The sequence below is a fragment of the Phalacrocorax carbo genome, chromosome 2 (assembly GCF_963921805.1).
Source record: "Phalacrocorax carbo chromosome 2, bPhaCar2.1, whole genome shotgun sequence".
NCBI lineage: Eukaryota > Metazoa > Chordata > Aves > Suliformes > Phalacrocoracidae > Phalacrocorax > Phalacrocorax carbo.
The window spans coordinates 30,219,608-30,236,276 of NC_087514.1; positions in this window are offsets into that span (position 1 = coordinate 30,219,608).

Below are 16,669 nucleotides of genomic sequence, written 5' to 3' on the forward strand. Positions count from 1 at the left end.
CCACATGCTGAGACTTGTTTCCTTCATCTAATATTACCTTTTTTCCCACTGCTGCTTTTGTAGAAGACGAGAGATCTTAGTGCCTGCTTGCATTTGTCCTGCCAGGCTCTGTTTGCTGCAATGGCATCATTATACATCTCATTAAATAGTCAAGGTCAAACCAGCAACTAAGATCTCCTATATGTGGTTTTCTGTGGGTGGCTAAATAAATGAAGATTTCAATAAATATTTGATGTCTTCTGAGAGATGAGAGGTAGCTTGTTTTGTTTTTACATAAGGTCCTAGGCTAGCACTGATCTTTAAGGAAACAGCCTGTCCATATGATATGTTGAAAGGATTTTTTTTTTTATTGTATGTTATATGATAAGAATATGTTGAATCCTGATGCTACAGCACTGGTAGACCTTCATTTAATGACAGTGTTTTTGTTTATATGATTTGTAGCTTCTCACTCATGAAGTAATCTTGCACTGATAGGAGCATTCCTCTTTGTCCGAAGAGGCAAGATTTCCTCCCCTGCCCCATTTTTTACACATGCTTTTGCATGGCTGAGCATCAGCTCCTATTAGCACTCACATCGTTAATGAATAATACTGCAAAGAGTGGCAGACCTTTCTGCAACTAAAATCCCTCTGAAGACATGTCCATGGTTATCGAATCCTCCTTCTGTCCTCAAGACCCCCGAGAGAGTCAATCAGTTATTTGGGAAATCTCTTGCCTTGAGGGAAATCTCACATAGCAAAGAACTGTCAAAATCATCTCTCTGCTACCCAGTCACAGGTTTTTCTCTGAGTAAAATGTCCACTGTGGCTGTGCCCAAAGAGTGACTGTGCCTGGAGTCTTGCCATATATTAAGGTCTCTGGTCATTATGTTTCCCAGAGGGATTCATTGTTGGGTGACAAAACCTGGAGCCATTTGGTACTGTCTGCATGTAGCTGTTGAATCAACCACGTGTCAAAGGAGTGAAATGGCAGTATACAATTATCTGGGATTTTTCTGCTGGGTGTGTTCTCCCATTCTCCCCCAGAATGCTTTGTCCAGTCTCATAGATCAGATCTCATAGGTCAGTGAGTTTTGACCATGTCAAAATGTAGTCCTGGTTCAGGATCTGGACTAGAGCTTAGTTTAGTTTATGATGTGTGATCAGTTGTGAAACAGAGCTCTCTCACATCTGCTTCTGTTCTGCCCGATAGTCAGTGGCAAGGGATGGCCCATACTGTGTGTATGAGAAGCTCAGGTAGAATCAGACTCCAGAAGGCAAATAACTTCCCTTTCACCCTTCTCTACCCTACAGAGATAATGGATATAGAAGGTCTGCTCACTGCCAGATTACCTCAGGATAGATGACGTAGCTGTAAATGTTATACATTTCAAAACAGGACAAAAGATGTTAATTTGATTGAGCGTGAGGCTGACCTTTGCAGATACTGTCTAAAGCAGATAATAGGCTCTTTGAGGTGAATAAAAAAAATAATTAAAAGTCCAGACTGGGAGTATAAGGACCTGAAAAGTGTAACTCATGATGTAATACATATGACAAGACATATGAAAAAATGGCAAAATATCTGAATCGTATTTATATAAATGCCCAATATAGTAGCAATTTAAGAACAAATGTAATTGGTGGTACTGCAAAAATTTGTGGTTCTTTAATGCCCTTTCTGTTTGAGATGAAATCTGTAGTGTTGTTCCTTTCATTCCATGATTATTCCATTTCTAGAAGTAGACATTTTTGTGCTGATTTACATAAGACTTACAATTATATGGTGAGCTACAACAGACAGGATGGGCATGTATATCTTAGCACATTTTATGTGTTAAGTCAAAGAAGAAAAGTTGCATTGGCAGTATCATGAAATGTAGGTATCCAGTAATTATCAGTTTTGGTAAATGAACATAACACTATAATACTATATATATAATACTCTTCTATATATACTATTAGAATGAGAGGAAATGGCCTCAAGCTGCATCAGGAGAGGTTTAGATTGGATATTAGGAAAAGTTTCTTTACTGAAAGAAAATGTCTTCACTGAAAGAGTGGTCAGGCATTGGAACAGGCTGCCCAGAGAGGTGGTGGAGTCACCATCCCTGGAAGTGTTCAAAACACATGTAGATGTGGCACTTCAGGGCATGGTATAGGAGGCCTGGTGGTGTTGGATTGGTGGTTGGATTTGATGATCCTAGAGGTCTTTTCCAACTTTTATGATTCTATGGGTCTATGAGCGTTATTCTCCTAAAAATTGCAATAGCAGTTCTGTTTCATTCTGAATATGAGTACAGCCCCTGTCATTAAAATACCACAGTTGCCTCTCACTCCTGTGCCTGACAGACGTTTTGTCTTCCAAGGAGTTAGTGTCTCAGTCCCTACTCTGGTGTATCCCCTATTAGCTTTGGAAAGTATTGCGTGTCTGAACCTCCATCTGGCAAAACCAAAATGAAATATTAGCATAGTCAAATAAGCACTTCCAGAACACTGTCATGGATAAATGTATCCCAGTAAATTCACTATAAGCCATTGAGGGATACTTCTGTTTATAACTGGACCAAAATGGCTCCACAAGTTTTACATTCATCTGTTTCAAAAACCCCCATGAATTAAGTTTACTATACTACTGAGTAAAGTTGCTATATGTTGAGATAGTGTTAGTCAGGTCTCACTCAGCCTGATGGTTGTGGTTTCTAGAGCTACTAGTTCTAACGATCATTCTCATCACTGCTGTATACTAAAGATAAATAGAGAGAAATACAGACAAATACAGGCTAACTGACCTTTGTTGGATTTTTCTGGGGGGTTGGGGCTTTTTTCTGTAGCAAAATTAAGCAAATCCTTGGCAATATACCTGAGATTTTTAATGATTTCTGTAGTGATATATTTCTGAAAATTGCCACTCAGCTTCAGGACCTGGAGACTGAGTGAACTGAAGTGGTTTCACAGCCTCCCTGGTGTGTAGGTTGCAAAAAAACTGTCTCTGCAAAAAGGAGGCTGAATCACAAGCAATACCAGGCAGCCTGCAACAGACCTTTAGAAACGAGAGACGTCTTGTACCATTTGCCAAGCAGCAGGGAAAGTGTGAATATGACTAAGATGATTCAAAGCCCTTTTAAAAGCCCTTGCATGCCTCATCATGTTCAGTTTTACCGAGAGTAATTTACTCCCACCACAACCTTTTGCTACATTCAAATGAAAACCTGGGAACTGGTGTTAAGTTAGTGTAGTACTAGTGGAAGGCACTAGACCTAATCTTGGAAAGCTTTGCTCTCCATGGAGTCTGAATGGAATTCTGGGGAAAAGGGTATTGTAAGAAATTGATTTTTTGTTCACCTCAGGAAAGCAGGAGCTAAGCCTCTCTCCGTGTTCATGCAGGGTGAGGACATAAGTCTACTTATTCTAATAAATTCTTGGTTAGAATCTCAGTCCCCATCCCACCTCAGGAACTGTCACCGTAGATCTGAATTAATGTTGAATCAGTTATAGATATTAGTCTACAGTGATGAAGAAGAGACTGCAAAACTGTAAGATGAGAAAAATATTTTCTATTGCCTGAGCAACAAATATTTTTTCTCACCTACTGTTTTTTTCTATTTTATTTGGATTTAAGTTAGTAACATTCAGCAGGGAAAACAGACTCCATTGCTCATGACCAAACCCCACTAAGCAGTTACTGCAGCCCTTGCATTTTCTAAAAGATAAGGACAAGAAATATGGAGAAAATTAGTTACTTTCAATGATAAATTACCTATTTTGTTATCAGCTCAACACACTGGGCAATGTAAGGCTATCTGGTTTTAGAACAGATTTCCTATTGGAGTCAATGGCAACCTCTTAAAAACTGATAGCTTATTAAGGTCCTTTGTAGTTATGTTCTTGATTTCTAGGATGAATACCATCAAGTCCTGAGGAGCTGTTGAAAGTGTCCTGAGTTTTTCAGAGCAGTGATAATGTTTTATCTTTATGACCAGAAAGAATAATCTCAGGGTAGAGAATTTCCTGTCAGTTACCTTAAGAAAGCAATACGGTTATTGCCATCTTTTTTTCCTTTGGTTGGTCCCTCTGTGCTTGGTTTGCTATATTCAAGAATTTTATTGTATAACTGACATATTTAAACATTTCTATTTGTCTCTTTCTAGTGTATATTATTCTTTTATTGCTTTCAGAGTGATGATGAAACCATGGCCTAGCCATGTATAATATAAAATGTATAATATGATATACATTAATATAATATACATGATAACATAATATAATATAAAATGTATAATATCCCTTTAAAGTTCATAAACCTGAAGCTTTCTTCAGCGAGTGTCATAGATGAACACTTAAGATATTTTAGCATAAGAAAGTACTAGGATTGACACTGCCATAGAGTCCCAATTAGAACAAGCCATTCCGTCTGAATATATAAAATATGAATGACTGAGTTTCATTTCAATCTGTTGAAAAAACCTTGATTTTTATCAAAAAAAGAAGGATAAGGAACATGATTGCTGGTGCATGGTTACAGCTGCTGGCTTCCATAGTATGTAGCACTTAGCAGAGGCCATGGTTGCTTCAGTTCCAGGGTCTATCTTTACATAATATTAAAAAAATCACAAAGCTGACCATCATCTTCTTGCACAGTGTTTGATTATATGACATACAACAGATCAAGTGTTTCTTGAGCTTACATCGTCTGGGTTACATTTGTCTCATGGTTATTTTGCCATCAGTGAACTTACCAGAGATTTTCTCTATCCAGAACGACTAACACCAAAATCTCAGATAAATGTACTCCTGCCTGCCATTCCCCTGGCAAACAGGTTTGAACCGGCTGCAGAATGTCTTTGGTTTTTTTCTTTTTGTTAAAGCTGGTGTTGAAGGAAGAGAGTTAACTAGGTGGTCTGGATGTAAGACTTACAGGTGACCGGTAAGGGTAGGTGAAAAAAAGCACCGAAAAAAATATTGACAGACATCGTTGATGGCACAGCTTCTACCAGAACACCAGCAGGAGTCAGAGCAGACAACGAGCACACTCATAAAATGGACTTTAAGGTGTATGCAATTCCTGCACCACATTTTAAAGCCTAAACTCATGAAGCACCACAAATGGCTCTCTGTGAAGGAATTCTGTGGCACTGGTGTAGTTTATGGTCATAAGAAGAAGCCTAGAATTTGTGTGCAAAAAAACTCATACAGAACACATAACTGGGGGAAGGGCTAAACAAAGAACCTTTGATTGAGACATGGGAACAGAGGTAGACAGGCTCTAATTTGGTCGAAGCATTTTTATTTGGTGAAATTCCACTGTTTCAAATTCCTGTTGTATGCCAGTTTTTGCTGTTAAATCTTTTTTTATTAACATGGAATACAAAATAATCTCAAGGCCCTGGAGTAGCCTGCCCAGTATTTCACCTATACATGCAATATTTTCAGATTTGCTGAAAGAAAAATAATATGTACTTGTCTGGAATGCTTTCCTGCCTAGCTCCATCCTGCAGTGATTAAATACAGTTGCATGTCAGACCTTTAGAATGGAGGATTTGTAATAGAAATACTGCACAGTGTGCCACTTCTGTCAGCTCCGTATATCCAGGCTGGGCTTGTTGCAGCAGGTTTTGCTTACTTCTTAAAATGCCTTGCAAGAGCTGAGGCTGGTGAGGATATTTTCAACCTTATAAGCCTGCAGAGATCTTGAGTCATAGTCTTCACAAGGCAGGAGAAAAGCTCTGTGGTGCAAAGCTGACTGTTCAAATATGAGCGGTGGTGCTACTGTCTGGGTCTAACCCAGATTCCCTTGGCTGCTTCAAAGGGCCAAGAGCCCTCATTCTCTCAAGCACATCTCTATTGCTCTTGCAATCAGTAGCTAAATTATGACTGCTAGGAAGTAAGAATAGTCTCATAGTTAATGTATGAACCTTGGGTTTTATTTCTGATTGTACAGAGTATGACTTTGGAGATCACTTTTATTTCTGTGTTTGCTTCTATTTCCTCCATTGTAAAATGCAGGTAATAGTTAGCTATTCCAAATGCTTTAATTTTATCCACACTGCTGTCCAGAGCACTAAAGAAATGCAGTTAGACAGGAGAAAAAAAAGAAAAACACAGCAAAATAGACAGGGGAATTATAACCTGCTAACCATGACAAAGGAGCAAGTTGCCATCCCTCAGCTGCTCTGCTATAGGTTGCCTCTATATTTATTTGGCAGTAGCTTTTTCCTTGTCACACAGGGTGCAACTGCTGTTTTGCAGCGTCCCTGTTACCCCAGGGTCTGTATTTTCGAGGTAGGGAACATGAGATGGGAATCTATACTGAGAATATATGGTACGTCTAGATCACTGCACTGGGGTCTTGACTGAGGATGGAGGGAAAGTGAAGGTTGTTGTATGAGATCTGAAGTAAGTAAGGTGCAGAGAAGAAAGTGACAGTGGTACCTGCTGAATGAATTCTGTGCTTGAATTTCAGTGACAGAAGGATGAAAGACTGAAAACTGTGGATGACAATTACCTGCCTCTTGAACACCCTTCTTCCCTACTGGAACTTTGACATATGGTCAGGTTTAAATATGCCTCAGCAATTTTTTCCTGCTAAATGAAAAGGAATGTGAGAGGGTTTTCAGACTCCAAGAAGGACTGATACTTGCATAGAATCATAGAATCATGGAATAGTTTGAGTTGGAAGGAACCTTTAGAGGTCACCTAGTCCAACTACCCTGCAATGAGCAGGGACATCTTCATCTAGATCAGGTTGCTCAGAGATCCATCCAACCTGACCTTGAATGTTTCCAGGCATGGGGCATCTACCACCTCCCTGAAAAACCTGTGCCAGTCTTTCACCACCCTCACTGTAAAAAATTTCTTCCTTACATCCAGTCTAAACCTACCCTCTCTTAGTTTAAAAGCATTACCCCTTGTCCTATCCCAACAGGCCCTGATAAAACATTTGTCCCCATCTTTCTTATGAGCCCCGTTTAAGTACTGAAGGGCTGCAATAAGGTCTCCCTAGAGCCTTCTCTTCTCCAGGCTGAACAACCTCAACTCTCCCTGCCTTTCTTCATAGGAGAGGTGCTCCAGCCCTCGGATCATTTTTGTGGTCCTTCTCTAGACCTGCTCCAACAGGTCCACGTCTTCCCTGTGCTGAGGGGCTCCAGAGATGGATGCAGCACTCCAGGTGGGGTCTCACCAGAGCAGAGTAGAGGGGCAGAATCACCACCCTCGACCTGCTGGCCATGTTTCTTTTGATGCAGCCAGGACACTGTTGGCCTTCTGGGCTGTAAGTGCACATTATCGGCTCATGTCCAATTTTCCCTCCACCAGTACTCCCGAGTCCTTCTCTGCAGGGCTGCTCTCAATCCCTCCACTGACAGTCCACCCATCAAATCCATATCTCTCCAATTTAGAGAGAAGGATGGTGTGGGAGACCATGTCAAAGGCCTTACAGAAGTCCAGATACATGACTTCCAGAGCTCTTCCCTTGTCCACTGAGGTAGCTGCTCCATCATAGAAGGCCACTACATTGGTTAGGCAAGTCTTGGCACTGGTGAAGCCATGCTGGCTGTCTCAAATCACCTCCCTGTCCTCCATGTCCCTTAGCATAGCTTCTAGGAGGGTCTGTTCCATGTTCTTTCCAGGCACAGAGGTGAGGCTGACAGGTCAGTAGTTCCCAGGGTTCCTCCTTTCCACCCTTTTTAAAAATGGGTGCAATGTTTCCCTTTTTCCAGTCACTAGGGACTTCACCTGACTGCCATGACTTTCCAAATATCATGGAGAGTGGCTTGGCAACTACATCAGCCAATTCCCTCAGGACCCTGGGATGTGCCTTGTCAGGTCCCATAGACTCATGCATTTTCAGGTTTCTCAGGTGGTCAGAAACCTGATCTTCTCTTACAGTGGGAAGGACTTTGCTCCCAAAGTCCCTGCCTTGTCATCTGTCCACTCAAGAGGTGTGGGAAGAAAGGTTGCTAGTGAAGACTGAGGCAAAGACATTGTTGAGTACCTCAGCCTTCTGCTTATCCATTGTTACCAGTTTGCCAGTCATGTTCATCAGGGGGGTGTACTTTTTTTTAACCTTCCTTTTCTGGTTGTCGTACCTGTGGAAGCCCTTCTTATTATTCTTTGCATCCTTTGCCACATTCAGCTCCAGCTGCACCTTGGCCTTCCTGACATCATCCCTGCACAACCAGCCAGTGTCCCTATACTCCTCCCAGGATACCTGTCCTTACTTCCACTGCCTGTGCATTTCCTTCCTGCCCTTTAGTTTGACCAGTAGATCTTGACTCAGTCATGCTGGTCTCTTCTTTTCCTGATTTCTTACACCTGGGTATTGAGAGCTCTTGCGCTCTATGGAAAGTGTCCTTAAAGATCTGCCAGCTCTGTTCTGTCCCTGAGGGCAATTTCCCAGGGGTTCCTATTGACTAACTCCTTGAACAACTGGAATTTTGCTTTCCTAAAATTCATGGTCCTAACTTTACTCTTCGCCTGACCCATATCCCTCAGAACTGCAAACTCCACCTGTGCATGATCACTGCAGCCCAGGCTGCCTCCAATCTTGATGTCACCGATTAGTTCACTTGTACTGGTGACCAACAGGTCCAGTATCACATCCGCTCTGGTAGGGCTGTCTATTACCTGGCTTAAGAAGTTATCCTCAACAATCCAAGAGTCTCCTGGACTGTCTAGAGCTCACCATGCTACTTTTCTAGCAGATGTTGGAGTGAAGTCCCCCCAGCAGGATGAGAGCCTGTGAGCACAATACCTCCTGAGCTGGCATAAGAAGGCTACATCAATAAGCTCCCTTTGATGAGGCAGCCTGTAGTAAACACCAACCACAAGGTTCCCTTACTTGCCTCAGTGTCTTATTCTTACCCATAAGCTTTCAATCTGCTCATGGCTATTCTTCAGAGACAGCTCTTCACACTCTATCCATTTCTTGATATAGAGGGCAACACCTCTGCCCCTCCTTCCTCACCTGTCCCTTCTCAACAGCCTGTAGTCACCAATAGCTGCACTCCAGTCATGGGATTCTTCCCACCAAGTTTCAGTAATGGCAGCTAGGTTGTAGCTTTCTAGCAGCATGGTAGCCTTCAACTCCTGTTTGTTGGCCATGCTGCATGCATTGGTGTAGAGGCAATTCAGCTGGGTTGTCAACAGTGTCACTTTCTTGAATGGTATCACTGCAGGTTGTGCACGTTGATACAGTTTTCCCTGTGATGTTTTGCAGTGCTGCCAACATTCACAAATTATTTCTTGTTGAAAAATCATATATCTAAGAACCACCACTTAAAAGGAAAATTTTTTTTTCCCTATCTTAAAAGAAAATACTACTGCATTTATTTGTCTGTCTCTAGTACTCTTTACTTGGGGTGTTCAGACCAATGTAGGTCAAAATCCTCTTATTGATTAGCAGACGACACTGTGAATACACACTAATAACACTGGGGCTCCATGGAGGCATAAATATCTGTCTGCCTACACTGCACTGCAGAAATAACAGGTTTAGTAAGTTTTCCTTTTCCTCTCATTATTTTCTAGCCTCTGCTTACCCGGCAGCATAAGTTTTAAAAAAATGTTAGGTTTTCTTAGCTGGCAGAACAAGCAGAGAACAGATTTTGAAACTGGATGGAAGAAGTGTAATGACTTTTTCAGATGCCCATAATTAGCTAGGTCACAAGATGTCCATGGAGCATGTACCTATTTCCGTCAATACCCTGCTACCTTGAAGTTAGGCTTTTAAAGTTATTCCTGAATCATTCATTAAATGCAGATTACACTTGCTGTCTTATCTAATCAAGCTTTCAGGCTGTGAATTTCCAAAGAGTCTGGTGTCATTAGCTCTTCAGTCACTGGGAGTGCAATGACTAGGAGTGATGGCTGCATATGACAGGCCTGCTTTTTACTTGGCGCCCTATCCCTCTTGGGCAATTAGCTTCATTTGAGTCCTTGCAACATCTTTTAATAAAGCTTTTTACCAAACCTATTGGGAATCTTTAGTTCCTGTAAGCAACCATAAGCAAATGTATGGTGTCTGAAATGCACCATATTTTTTGCTGGAGCAGAAATATGACCCAGTTTTTCCCTATTATTAGTAGTGAACACTTCAAAAGGTACAGTTTTGATCGAAGTGCAAAGGGTTGAAGACAAAGACAAAGCAACTACTAACCAAATACAAAATATTTTGTTTGCCTTGATGTGGATTATTGGTTTTGGGTGGTAATTGGTGTATTGTTTTTCTATTTCATATCCTCTCTAAGACAAATGGTCTCAGAATGACAAAACTAAACACTTTTTCAAAGGTTTATATTACTAAAACTACAATACACTGAAGGAAGAAAAGATTTTCCTTCTCATGAATTGGAGTTGACATTTATCACGCAGTCATATATATTGCAGTATTTATATATGAGGCCCAGGATCTAATAAAACATTATTTGTACATTTTGTTATTATCATATAACTTCATTAAACACAGTATGGTGGTTGCATGACAGACTAGGTCACTATTACACTGACATAATTATTCCTCAGAATGAAAATAATCTCAGTATTCCACAAGTTTAGACTTTTTTCCTGTTTGCTATTTTTCTTTCTGAAAGGCAAAAATATTTTCACAGTCCCCTCTCTTCCTTTAACCTAGATAGCTGCTCAGTTCTTGCAAAATTCTCTGAGAAATAAGGATGGATTTTCACATGGGAATGATCTGACATTTCCATTTACCTGAGGTCTTTACAAGGATTAGATAACTAGATAGAAATAGAACTTCAGTCAACAGAAATTAAGAGCTGGATGCTGCAAATCACTTAAGAGCATGTTCAGATTTCTTCACATGAATAGTCCCACCAGTTGAGCTCACTCCTGTTCAGACAGAAGCCATCTCTGAGGTGACAAATGGTGAAAGAGATTTCAGCAAGGCTACATTTACCCCATTACCTGCTACACTGTGGGCTTGTAAAATATTTGGAAAGTCAAGGTCCTAGTATCGAGGTTGAGGCCATGCAGAGATGATCTGTCACACAGCGCTTCATTGGTGACCTCTCTATTGACTCTGTAGGGCATGCTGGCAGCCTTGAAAAGCAGGAGCTTGCACCATGCATGGTTGTCTTGTCCTTTGGCAACTACAATGGTTGAAAACTGAAAACGGGCACCTGGAGTACGAGGCCTGAAAATGGCCCTCCATGCACATGCTGTGCTAATGGGAGTAGTGCAGTCCTTGTTTCACATTCATGTCTTTGAAAAACCTCTGTAAAGCTGAAACAAAAAATGAAGAGCATTTCCTCTAGCCACTTTTACTACAGGTGATTCCTCCATCTTATCCCCTTCCCACTGTTTCTCAGGATAAATCCCTAAACCGAAATCCAAAGAACAGGACACCTGACAGGTCTCCTAACTCCACTCCTCATGGAGGAAGAATGGCCTTTCCTGTTCAGGGAATGTGGCAAGCCAATTGAACTTCAATTAATGGATGGGATTACTCATGTCAGTGATTTGTCACATCAGAGTTTTCATGATCAGGCCCTAATTTTTTATATTGCCTCCCCCACACCCTTGATAATGTGACGAGTACTTCTCCAGAGAACATGATATTTAAGAAGTCAGAGCAGGGGCATTTTACTCATTCTGGGAGTACTGCATTTTTTATCTGTGGGCTTCATCATTCATTGAGTGCTTGTTTATGTCTCTAAAATAGTTTAAAATGCCTCAGTTTCAAAATGCTGTCTGGGTATGATTTTCATTACTAGTCAAAAAGCATTTAAGAGAGTCTGATGCACTTTTACAGAGAGTAGGAGGAAATGATGTTTACCACCCTCTTTTAAGCTGATCCGCAAAATGCTGTCCTTTCAAACATCCCCCAGGAACACATTCTGAGTGAGGATGATATTTTTTTCAAGCCTTGTTTTTATCTTTTTTTTCTGCAATCTGCTGCTCTTGTTTTCTTTAGTATTTCTATCTTCCTTCTTGGGGCATGGTTATTAATGGCTAAAACAACCAAAAGACACGTTCAGTGCAAGATCTAGAGGCCTTTCGGTTTTGTTTTTGATTCAAGGAATATATTGTTTAAGATTGTCATTTGAGAATAATGTAATTAGACTATTTATAGTGACTTTTGGAAGAAATATAATCAATAAAGTGGTGAAGAGATGCATCATCCAATTTACAACATCCTGCATCACCTGATGTGAATATCATCTTGTTAAAACAGTCTCATGTTCTTTTTCTTGTATCAAGTTCAATTCAGCTGGTTGAAGAGAAATTTAGGCTGAGGAAAGAGGAAGTTCTTCCCTGACCTTTGAGTAACTCAAAAAAAGTATTCTGCTGCTACACAGTTTTGCAAAAACAGAATCATCGGCTACTCTTCCTCCTTTTTTTGGGAGAGGGCACTCCGCTTCCACTGTCCTTCCCTGCTTAGGTGCACTGGAGGAGGCCCAGCTGTGGAACAGAGTGGGACAGAAAGTCCCATGAGTCCTTACACAAGCCTGCTTTTTCCTCTATATATGGGGTGGCATATGATCACCAAAGAGGATCCTTCTTACACTGTTGAACCTTGCAGGTGGAGTCCTCCCACCTTACTGGAGTGAGCTGAACCTCTGGACCTGGCCTTTGGGCTAGTAGATCAGCATCCAGAAAAGAGAGCCTAGCTCTGCTTTTTGTGAAACCTGTCAGCCGTGGCAGGTCTGCCATGCCTCTCAGAGACACCCTTTGTGTAGCAGTACGGACAGAGGAAGATTTCTGTCTCTGTTATCCCCAGTCCAAGGCACCCAAGTGCTGCACAAACTCTTTCTCCCTGTTTGATCTCGGGGCTTCCTGGACAGAAGGCAGCAACACAGCTGGTGAAAGGGCTGGAAGGAATGCCCAATAAGGAGCAGCTAAGGACTTTGGGTTTGTCTGGTTTGGAGAAAATGAGGATGAAGGGTGACCTCATTGCTCTCTACAGCTTCCTGAGGAGGGGAAGCAGAGATGGAGGTGCTGATCTCTTCTGCCTGGCATGCAGTGATAGGACATGGGAATAGTTCAAAGCTGCACCAGGGAGGTTTAGCCTGGACATCAGGAAGCATTTCTTTACCAAGAGGGTGGTCAAACAGTGGAACAGCCTTCCTAGAGAGGCGGTTGAGGCCCCAAGCCTGTCAGTATTTAAGAGGCGTTTGGGCAATGCCCTTAATAACATGCCTTAACTTCTGGTCAGCCCTGAATCAATCAGGCAGTTGGACGAGATCATCACTGTAGATCCTTTCCAGCTGAAATAATCTATTCTATTCTAGTACTTTGCAGCAAATTTTCCAGGTCCTTGAATACTGAGTGATGTTATGAGATTCATTCAAACGTATCCCTCAAGAAAAATATGTAGTTAATATCCACCTGTCTGCTCTAATCACTTGTTTATCGCATATTGTCTCAATGCATTTCTTCTCTGTGTCATGGTGTGAATTCAAAAAAGCAGAGACTGTCTCCTGTCATACATATATACAATGCCTCATACCACACAAGATTATAAAAACAGGGCTTATATATTGCCTTTTTCAAATGTCCTGAGGATATAATTTTATTGTTTAATATGCTGTAGTGCACTGACATCCTCACTGGACAAAACTGGTTCTTCTGGAATTAGGAGTAACACAGCTACCCCACGTTACCACCGAGCTCTGCTGAGAATCTGAGTCCATCGGCTCGGGCAACATAGCTACATTTGAGCTCTGAACTAAAGCGAACATCCTGAAGAGCTCGATGTTGAATGAACATGAGAGCTTGGGGGAATCACTACACTGTAATCCACACTGGGATGAGGATGTCCCCAAATTGGCTTTGGTTTGTGGCTTGTATAAAAAAATAGCAAGACTTGTGGTCAAAAAATTATCAGGGATCCCTGAAAAGTTTCGTCACCATACCTCTCACTGTTTGGTATGGAGCCAATGTGGCTTCAAACATGCACCTGTTGCACTTGTACTTTAAAGAAGCTGGTGGTTCGGGCGTCTCACAGCCTGAGTGAACCATCAATGGTATTGAGGCAGTACCATCCTTCACCATCATAATGAAAGTGCAAGGGGGACAGCAGTGGAGCAAACAGTTACCAGAAAGACTTAAAATTTATCAAACACCCAGTGTAAGCAACTGTCACCAGGTGCTACGTGACTGTATGAGATAATGTGGTTTGGAAGAGGAAGTGGCTGATGTTAGCGGGTTCATGGGAATTTTTCAATAAAGCCACTGCCTGTACTTTCATCACTGCTTGTTCCTACAATATTAGATTTGACACAGCTGTTGCTTGCAGGGCTTTTCTTTGAAGAGTTAGAAAATTCTAAAGCTGTCGTTTAGTGAATGATACTCTTCTATAAACTATCTGAACTTCTATAAATATTGCTGACTCCATGCAGGACATCATTATTATCTAATCTCCCAGGGAACATCTCTAATCACAGTCTACCCGCCCATGTCAATCTAGGACACATCCAGCCCTTAGAAATAGCAGTGGAGAAATCATAAAATGTTCTAACACATGTTGTTGGCAGACAAGTGCGAGACAAGATCACAAACTGTGCAAAATGAACAGTTTGCAAGTGAACATGCTTCTCTCTTTCCCCCATCAAAGTGCTGGCTGAGTATCTTATGATGACTTCGAATTAACAAACTAGCCTTTTTTTTTTTTTTAATACTTCTAAATAATTTTCCCATTAATCACAGCTGCCTACTTGACAGTACCACAATTACCTGCAGTGGCTCCTCTTCTGCTCCATGACCAAAGTGGTCTCTTTCTCTTCATTATGAATTCATAAACAATTTTCCAGTTGAAACAGACTGAGTGTGATGTGAGAATGGGTGTTGTTTTAAGTCTGCTGTGGAACAATTGCAAGACCTAATTATAACCTCTTCATACGAGCAAATAGTGAAGGAGAACAGAGGTCAGGAAGAACTGGATGGTTCTATTCACCTTTATCTTAATTGAACTCACCATTCAGGAAGTGGATCATGAATGCCAGGGAAATTGTTTTCTTAATTTCTGGTTTGGCCTTGATATATATGTCTTCCTTGAAAAGGCATTGCACAAGAGTCTAACTGCAAAGTGAGAATTTGTGATAAGCCCATGTACCCTTTTACCCTGAAGAGGGTTTTTTGTAAGGATTTTGGGGGGTGGTTCTCTAAGTTTGTTCACTTAAAAGAAAGAAAAAAAAAACGAAACAAAAAAACCAGAACAGTGTTCCCTAGTAGATCACACAGGTAAGACACACAGCAGGCTCTTCCTGTACACCACGTATGAGACTTATGAATACCAGCTTGCACTGTCTGGCTGAATACAAAAGTACTTAATATTCAGCAAAGGCAAACATATGGCACTGGCAACATTCCAGGTAAACAAGTTCATGCAAACAAGATGATAAATATATGGCTGATGTTGGTTGTCTTTGCTGTTAGTTATTATTTATGAGGAACCTTGAAGTGTGATGGAGTATGAGATATGGAACTTTTATTGCAGCAGTGGTTAGACCTTCACAGGTATTTCCAGGTTTTTACCCTAGCCATTAGGCAGAAGTTCACATTCTCTGTCACCTACCAGCCTGGATACTATTTAAGCTGTACAGGTATCAATGAGTTTATGACTTCTCAGAAAATCTTACTACCTGGTAGTCAGGGTACCATATTTGACAAGGTATGGGTTTAAAATTTGGTATGGGTTTAAAATTTAAAAATCTTGGGCTCTTATATTTTATTTTTAGGAGGGCCATAACATGTTATCGTTATGCAAAAAGTAGGGTTGCTACCTTTGAGAGCAAGTTCTGGCATACATGCACAATTCCAGAAATGAGTTTAGTGTTTGTGACTGCTAACAAGCACTTTGCTTCAGCTTTGCAAAAAGATGATACCTGTTGAAATAAGTGGGTCATAAGCTTGTAAGTCTCCATCCTTGGAGATACTCAAAGGCCATCTGGGCATGGTACTGGGCTAGCTGGTCTAGGTGGCCCTGCTTGAGCAGAAGGGTTGGACCAGATGACCTCCAGAGATCCCTTCCAACCTCAGCCATCCTGTGATTCTGTAAGGTGTTCCCCCTTGGCTTGCTTCAGCAGCTTTAAACCACAATGCGTTGGATCTGTAATTCTAATTTTAGAGGTATAACCTCCCTTGATTTGTTTAGGGGACACCTGTGTAGCACTCAGGCCTGTAGCTGACAGAGTCAGAAAAGAATTCAAACCACTCAACATGAAGAACCTGAATTAGTCATTGTAGCTGTTGTAGGAAGAGACAAGTAGCTTTATAGCTCCATTCAGAAAAGCTGAACGCAGAACAAATGATCTGTGACAAAGGAACACTTTGTTCTTCTGTTCTGGTTTTGGTTTTTTTTCTGGCCAGGCAGGAGGGTGGGGGTGGGGTGTTAAATGGGGAAGCTTTTCAAAGGGGGAGCTTTGACAGAGTTTTCTGAAGATGTTTGCATGCACTTTAAGAGGGCTTCATTCCCATCTCACACATTTCAAGATCCCAGGAGTTTCAGAATCTGGCCTGCCCACCTGATAACTTATAAACTACAAACTGATGCCTGGAGGGGTGGGAAGCTCATCGTAAGTTGCCTTAAAAAATAGGACCAGAATCTAGTGAGATGAGAGATTTGAAGATGGCTTTTCTTACAACAGCCAGGAGCCTGAGAAGGTAGGTAGCCCCTTATGGTATTGTTTGGATCCTGTGTATCGAGAACACACTTATAGTTAGGTATC